Raw genomic sequence first — 9,064 nt, forward strand, 5'->3', positions numbered from 1 at the left:
TATAGAAGACACCTTACTGGAATATCATGCTTTTTATGGTCGCCCTCTGTCAGCACAGACCTTTCTGACTCTCTCATAATGCTCATGTCTCAGTCAAAGTGCCACTGACAATTTCATACCCGACTCAAACTGCATGATAAAACTGTCAGGATATGTACACAGAGATTTTCCAGCTATCTGCAAGCATGTTCTGTGTCACTGTATTTCAAGAATTAGTAGAGAGCAGTATGGCACAAAAAAGGTGGGAATATTATGTCTAGACAAGTAGTTGACTGTATGATTTGGCTCAATGTGTTATAGTGTTGCATTTGTACAGAACTGCCAGTGTTCTGCATTGTGGTTACAAGATCCATAGTTCAAGTAGAGCACACAAAACCTAAGAAGATTGTTTTTTGTCTATCATTCAGTTTGCTTACCAAAACATAGCTAAATACCCAGCTTCTGAATCCCTTTGAAACAGTGCCTGCCTTCTCCCATTTACCAAATATTCTCAAAATACCACAATCCATTTTTAAATCATTACAATCGAAAAGAGTTCTTGTGTTTACATTACTAGCATTTTCCTTTCTGTACTGATTGGTAAAACAGAAAGGTTAACTGCTCATGGTAAAAAGAGGTAAATACTTAACCCTGATCTATAGCTTTTTCTAATGAATACATGAAAAAAATCTAACATGTTTAGAGGCTCCTTGTTTCCCAGGCAATTCAGTTTCTGTATCTATACAATATTATTTATGAACAAGCAAATTCTATCTACAAGTCAAAGGGAAGCTACTCAAAATGCAACCTACTCTGAAAAAAATTCTATGTTCAAGCAGATTAAGACAAAGGAAAATAACCCACAGTAAAGCCACAAACTCTCCATTTAAACAATTTATCAAGTCTGATTATGTTCTTCACTTGTCCTGTGCATAAGACCTGATGTAACTGTCCTGAAATCCACCATCATGTAATTGAAACCTGCTGTAAAACTGGGCTTTACTTACGAAGTACTTGGCGAGTATAACTGTGAAGTTTCAAAATTTTACAGGAACATTTTATTGCTTGTCCAGTATAGTAAATAAGATGTTGAAAGAACTGGCTTTCTCCTCAGGTTTGTTGTTTTTGTAATGGTTCCAGTAACTACCACATCAGTGAATGTCTTTTAATAATGCTTGCATAGACACGAACGGTTATGATAAACAGATGGAGTTAGAGAAAATTCTTTCTAAAGACAATCACATGAGCTCATGGCCATGTCTTTTTGTGTTCAACTGTATACTTTTTATTATGATACTGTACACTTTTTCCAGTTGTTCAATTACAAATTCCTAATGAAACACACATTTTTATAACTTGGAAGTACTATAACTCTAGAAAGGAACGTCATAGGAACATACAGGTCACAATACTACAAAACCTATTAAACTCTGAGCTCAGTGTTTTATGTTCTCTTCAGTTCCTTCAGCAGCAATAGCCCTTGTCATAGAAGGAGTGTAAGTGAATACAAAGAGCTATGCTTTAAAGTAGCAAAAGAGAAAAGCACTTTTGTCATGACTTAGATATCTCTTTCAGGTTAATTTTTCAGTATAATTTTCTTTTCATAAGGAAATATTGTTTGAAATAAATGGTGTTTTTATTGAATGTAACCTTGATCCTGAAATTATTTGCTACTATAAGATGTGCTTACTAGCATGATTAGTCTAATTGAAGTCAGATGTGATAATCCCAGAACAGGGCCCCAAACATTATCCTCTATGGTCATAATTCTGCTGACACACATGAATAAAGTTCCTGTGTTTGTTTTGGTTCAAAGATTTAGACAACAGTGGCTACAACGCATCAGAATAATCCTACTTAACGTAAGATAAAAGGTTATTAAATTGACTGATGATTAGATGGGATGGAAGAGCAGCGAATGGTCCAGTTTCTTTTGGCAGAAGACCTATCAGGTATTGTAGCCTAGGCCTGTTCCCTGCATATAGGTGAAAGTTCTGGGCGCTCTTAAAATTTTGACCTGTTGTCCTAGTTTAGCAAGTCGAGCATGCACAGAAACTACTAGTTTTGGCGACAGTATAAAATGAATGATAGAAGAAGGAGTTACATCAGGGATCAGCAACCCCTGGCATGGATGACGGACAGTGGCACACACAGGCATTTTTGGCTTAGCACATGTGCCTCAGGGCAGATGATAGGGAAGGGGCCAGGGCTGGGGTGCACTGCCACAACAAGGATCAGGCCCCTCGTGACTCCCCCCTACTCTCCACCCCTGGCATGTCAGTGGTGGTGGCAATGGGGTGACTATAATATAATTACAATGATCCAATCAATTAATAGCATATTAATTGATAATGGCATACTTCTATTGTAATATTCATAATTGGTTAGAAGGTCAAGATGCCAGTAATACATTTCAAATAATTAATTGACAGCAAAATGTCTAGCAAAGGTCAGTTCCAGAGAAATGAGTGCAAATTTAGGATGCTAGGTAGCTACATTTAAAAAAAGCAGACATGTTAATTTAAGTCTAATTAACTGACCATTCTAGTTATGGATATTTCCTCCCCAGAAGCTGTACATGCAAAAAGAGTTCAGTCATATCACTGTAAAAGAGTGATGTTTCTGAATTATGCAAGAGTCCAGTTTTATTGGACCATCATAGTTAACTCTTAATACTACCATGACATGAAGGATACTGAAATCTGCTGTTTACATTGTAAAATCTAACATAGCTGGTCTAAAAAAGGAGAATTCTTGATACCTGCCTCATATTTGCATGTTGGGTTTAAAAGATAATTCTCAGGTAAGCAGAATTGTGCTTGTTACTTCAGCTGGAATAGAGCTATCATATCCAGCTCTCGGTACACAGCTCTGCATTCCTGTTGTTTCAGTCACAGAGCACATTGTTTCAGGTGGCCAGTATGTACTAAAAAAAGAAACTCTGCCATAGCAGACAGTCTGACTGTTTCTGTGGCAGTAATTTTCCTGTCTTTAGGAAAATACTGAATAACTTGCTCCATGAAATGAGGTAAGTAGTGTGTTGTTCTGTTTAATTTCATTTCTGCTTTGCTCATGTCCATAGGAGCATTTGTGTTTATAATCATCAAGTTGAATGTTTATGTATATATAAGCACAATATAAAAATAATTACACACTTTAAAGAACTGTTATGTAAACACTTTTTATCTGTCTACTGCAGATTGAGGTCCCCATTTCATCTATTTGAAGACATTGATAAAGCTCTACAGTCCAAAGTCTTAATATCCTTTATATTGTATAGATTTTTATAAATCAACCCACTGAATTCACATATTTCTAACTTCAGTTCTATAGATTAGTTAAAAAAGCCTACAGAGGATACGTGAAAATGACACACAAGATAGGGTCTTAAAATGGCAGGTTTTTTTTTTTAAACGGGGCTTAGAAAACTAAATAACATGGGTACAGTTGGAGGCTTTTACTTTCTGTCCCATACTGTAACAGTTATATTTGCTCTGTACATGAATTTCATGGCAACCCATATTGTGCCTAGCATCAGTTGCTATACTTTTTTAAAGTCTTGGGGATTCAATAGAATTTTGTCAAAAGAAGGTGTCCAGGGCTGGCCTCCAAGGTCAAAAAGGTACTTGTGTACTTAACTTTCATTGACTTATGTACTGAAATAGTTCTGTGGAATAGGGCTCAAGGTCCCATTCAAGTAAGGCCTGTAAGTACATGCATATCTTTAATAACCGAGTAGTCCCAAGGAAGCTCCTGATAGCAAAAGTACTACTGGCATGCCTGAAGTCATGCACATTTAAGTGCTTTGCTGGATTTGGACCCAAATATAGGAAACATAAAAGATAAGCCACTGGTAGGCAGTTATTTAGGTTGGCAGACCACTTAATGAGTTTTGGTGAGCTGTTGAAGGCCACGTGCATAGCATCTTTTAGAAAATATAATTTTAACATATTATAAAGAACAAGTCATATACTAAAAATCAAACATCTACTACAACATATTTTAATTTTATTTCAGAAAGGTCATTTTTGTCCTGATTTTATGTTTTTTTGAGTAGTGTCTATAGAGGTGATTGCGTAATAGCTCAAAATAAAGTCATTCTCTTGTATATTGTGTGGAGGGTATGGAAGGATTGGTAAGGGGGTGGGCTGGGGGTGTGGAGGTGGGTTTTGGGGGCATGGGAGGTGGTTGTGCACATGTGGGGAGGGGCTGTCCACCTGCTAGGTCTTGGGAGCTAGCGGGGAGTGGGAAGAGGGAGGGGGGGCAGGGGGGGCATGCAGCAGAGATCGCCCAGGTGGTACAGGTGCAGGTGCAGGTGCAGTTCATGACCCCCTCCCCTCCTGGTCCCTGTCGCTCTGCACATAGGGCTGATCCCTGCCCATACCCGCCAGATAGCATTGCCCTGGCTCTGGCCAGCACACACAGCTTCCTGGTGGGGCTGGTCTTAGTGCAGCTGCACCCACACAGGTATAGCTTGGCTCCCCACACCTCCAGCAGCTCTTCCTACCTCCTCCTGCCCCTGCTGCACTGCTCCAGGTCAAGGGGGGAAGCTGCAGCCAGGTAGCTCCTGCCCCAGCACATGGGGTTCCAGCTCCAGGCCACCTTCCACCCACTTGGCTACATGCTCAGTGTGCCAGATGGGTAGAGTGGTTGGGGAGCAGTCCTGCCGGGAAGCTGTACATGATGACCAGGGTTACCGGGTGTGGGCAGGAGTATGGCATAGGCTGCCCCAGGCCAAAGTGGGCAGGGCTTAGTTTCATGTGGAGCACCATAGGGGCAATTGCGGGCCAGATCCAATCCATTGGAGGGCCAGATTTGGATCATGGACCATATTTTTCCCACCCCTGTGATAGACTGTAACAACAAGCATGGGTGGTGAGTAGTGAGCAGTGTGGGGCCCCTGTGCCAGTGAGTGGTGGGAGGGTGTGCAAGGGAAACTCCAAGATTAAAGTAGCTGCTGCACTGCACACTTCCAGCGTGAAATCTGGAGATCCCTAACTGTAATATCCTATTGTATGCCAAATTACTAATAGCATGCAAAACAAGACTTCATGTCAAAATCCTGTCAACATTCATGCCTTATTAAGAGCTATTTTTAGAGTCTAACCTAAAATCTATTTAATTAATTCTGTATCAACAACCAATCTTCTTTTATATATTAACAATGTACCGAGTTCAATGTCAAATGCCATTTTTGACAGAAATCTTGCTAGAATCTAATCATCCTATGAAGACAACAGTGATGATTTACTTGTACTGATCTCCCCCGACTGAGAATGGGGGCTCACTGTGTAAAGCACTGTACATACATATACAATAAGAAAGGCACTAAAGCCACCTGACTTCCCAAAGGTGATGACAATACAAGTTAAAGATTCCAAAACTACCATTAGTTTTACATGTATTGCTATTTAAATATACTTTGCCATGTGCATTCTATAAATATTCAAGCATTCTTGTCTTCTTAATGCTCAGTTTTAGTTGAATTGGGCTTGACAGACCACCTTCCACACCACCTACTGACATCTAGGAATTTGTGCAAAAGCAGGGGTTGGTAATGTTTTTGGGCAGAATGTCAACAGCCCCCACAATCTTGACTTGTAAGATGTTGGCATGATGGGGTGGATGATGGGGGAGCCAGGAGGGCCCAAACCCTTGTTGTGACAGTGCAGTCCTGTCCCCTTCCCCTTCATCCCTCCCAAAGCGTGTGCCAAGCAAAATGTCTTTGTGTGCCACACTCTGGCACCTGTGCCAGGGTTTGCTTATCCCTGGGCTAAGGAACGGGGTAAGTGGGTCCTACCTTATCTACAGCCCCATGTCTTGGAATGCAATGTAGTAGCTGAGCATTTTTTTCTCTTAGTCCAATCCTGTTTGTGTTACATAAGAAACAGCAAGTACCATTTTTATGTGTTTTTTTTTTTTAATGTGAGTGTCATGGAGCAGGTCTCCAGGTGTGGCCATAATGCCCCTGGCAGCTTCATGACTGTGCAAGCTCTGCCCCGAGGGTGCCCTCTTATCTCACTTGCCACGTGTTTGTTGGAAAAATAACTTGGAAGGCTGCCCACAGGCCTTCACTTTGTCCCAGTCCTGTGAACCTTACTCGAGCTCCCCGATCTGTGGGTCCTTTAGTGGACCTCTCTCCAACACTGATGTACAGGGCACCGCAGGCTTTATGGATCAGTTGCATGGCTCCAATCACTCCTTTACCACGCTCCATGCTTCGTGGGTATTAAATCATTGTTATGCTCTCTGTTGGGGCCTCAGACTACTTGGCCTCCACCCCTTTAATATAGCTAGGCCTTCCAGCATTGGCAACACATAGGGGGTGCACATGGGTGCACATGCACCCCCTGAAATCAGTTGTGCACCCCCTCGAAGCACCAGCCACAAAACTGGAAGTGCCACTGGAACTGCACTTTTGGTTTTGCTGCTGGCTTGGTGATGGGCCACTGGGGGACCCCTGCCCCCTCCCCCAGTTGGTGATGGGCTGCCAAGGGTCCTCCCTTGGTTGGCAATCAGTTGCTGGGGGATCTCCTCCCATTGGGGATCTGGTGGCCCCCCAGATCTGGATTTAGTGCTTACTAAAGGGGGGGACTTGGTAGGACCGTGACGATTGGTGGTTCTCTAGGTGACAATGACCATGCTCTGATTAGGTTTGCCATCCACCAGAAGGCTACGATTTCAGTTAGTAGAACAGAGGTCCTAGATTTCAGAAGGGCAGTCTTTAACAAACTCAGGGGTCTAGTTAGTAAGCCCTCTACAACCAGCAACTGGAGGATTTGGGGATTCAGGAGCGATGGTGCCTTCTCAAGGGAGCAATCCTCTCTGCATAAAAAGAGGCCATTCCTGTGTGACCAAAAAGCGGGAAGGGGCGCTAAGAGTCCTGCATGGCTCAACAGGGATATTAGAGAACTTTTGAAAAAGAAAAAGGATACATATAGGCAATGGAAAAAATGATCAGCAACCAGAGAAGACTTCACTTATATAACCTGGGTCTGCAGGTGTGAGATACGGAAAGTTAAAGCAGGCATGGAGATCAGGCTAGCATCCAAAATTAACAACAACCAAAAGTCCTCTTACAGGTACATGGGGAACAAGAAAAAAATTGAGCTCCACTTTGGGACCCCTACTGAATTCAGAGGGGCAGCCCACAGTAGATTCCCATGAAAAGGCAGAGATCCTAAATGGCTATTTCACATCTGTATTCCAGAAAGCTTCCAAGAGCTGTGTACCTGTCCAGAGGGCCAGGGAATGTGGGGAAGTCAACAGACAACATGAAATCAGCCCCAACCAGGTGAGGGTCCTCTTAGAACAACTGGACATTTTCAAGTCCACTCAGCCAAAAGACCTACATTCAAGAGTCCTAAAAGAACCGGCTGAAGTCATAGCAGGGCCCTTGACAAAGATATTTGAAAAGTCATGGAACATGGGAGTGGTCCCAGATGACTGGAAGAGGGCTAACATAGTACTCATCTTTAAGAAAGGGAGGAGGGATGACCCTTCAAACTATAGGCCACTTAGTCTGACTTAAGTCCTAAGAAAAACTTTTGAAAAAATTGTTAAGGACGCCATCAGTCACAAGCTTGTAACTGACAGGGTATTAAGAAACGAACATCATGGCTTTGTGGATGGTAGATCATGCCTTACAAACCCTGTGTCCTTTTATGACCAGGTAAGTAACCAGCTGGACAAGGGACGTGGGGTAGACATCATTTACCTGGACTTTAGTAAAGCCTTTGATTCTATCTCCCTTTAAATTCTCTCAATTAAACTGGAGGGTACTGGCCTGGACCAACCTATGGTGAGGTGGGTGGACAAGTGTCTTAGAGGCCAGTCCCAGAGAGTTGTAATCAATGGGACAGCCTCATCCTGGAGTTCCAAAGGGACAAGTGCTCGGACCCATGCTTTTTAACGTATTTATTAATGACCTGGATGAAGGGGTGCAATGCTCTGTGATTAAATGTGTCAGCAATACCAAGCTGTGGTGAAATGCAGGCACACCAGAGGTTAGGGTAAGGGTCCAGGATGACCTAGACAGACTGGTTCTATAGGCTGATCAGAATCAGATGAGGTTCAACAGGGAAAAGTGCCAGGTCCTTCATCTGGGTAGGAAGAACCTTCACCATGAGCGACTGGTGCCTCCTGAATTTGGGAGGGCACCCACAGAAGCTGCTGCCAGTGGCAGCCCTGTCAGGGGGGCACTAGCCCTGCCAACACCATCCGTGTCAGCCATTGCGGGGGCACCGGTCCCATCATGGAAGGCACGTACACCTCCATGCACCCCCTACCAGCTGCCTATGACCATAACTATAGGATAGGCAGCAGCCCACTGGCTGGCACAGCATCTGAATGGGACCTGGGGGTCACAATCAACTGGCAGATGAATACGAGCCAACAGTATGACCACCAGGAGGGCAAATAGAACTCGGGCATGCATCAGCCCATGTGTTGCCAACAGATCCAGAGAGGTGCTTCTCCCTCTCTACTCAGCACTGGTGAGGCTGCAACTGGAGTACTGTGCCCAGTTTTGGGCACTGCACTTCAAAAAGGACATGGATAAGCTTGAGAGGGTGCAGAGAAGGACCACCTGCATGACCAAGGGCCTGGAAGATGGGCCCTATGTGGAGAGGCTTCAGGAACTGGGCTTGTTCAGTCTGAGCAAAAGCATGCTGAGAGGTGACTTGATAGCCACCTACAAGTATGTCAGGGGGAACACCAAGACCTGGGGGAGCAACTCTTCAGGAGGCACCCCTTGAGAAGACAAGGACCAATGGTCACAAACTAACAGAAGGAAGATTTAGACTGGACATAAGGAAGAATTTTTTCTCTGTTAAGGTAATCAAAACCTGGAACACACTCCCAGCAGAGGTGGTGCGGTTGGCATCCTTGGAGGTGTTCAAGGGGAGGCTGGATCCTATGATCCCTGCTGACTTCCTGCCCCTGGGGCAGGGGGCTGGACTCAATGATCCTCTGGGGTCCCTTCCAGCCCAAATGTCTACGAAATCTATGAAATGGATAAGCACCTCATTGAGCTAATTTGAGCTCATTAACCTCCTGCCTACGGCAGGGGACTGGACGTGCTTAT

Source organism: Crocodylus siamensis, chromosome 1, assembly GCF_052110815.1.
Source record: "Crocodylus siamensis isolate JL-2025a chromosome 1, ASM5211081v1, whole genome shotgun sequence".
NCBI lineage: Eukaryota > Metazoa > Chordata > Crocodylia > Crocodylidae > Crocodylus > Crocodylus siamensis.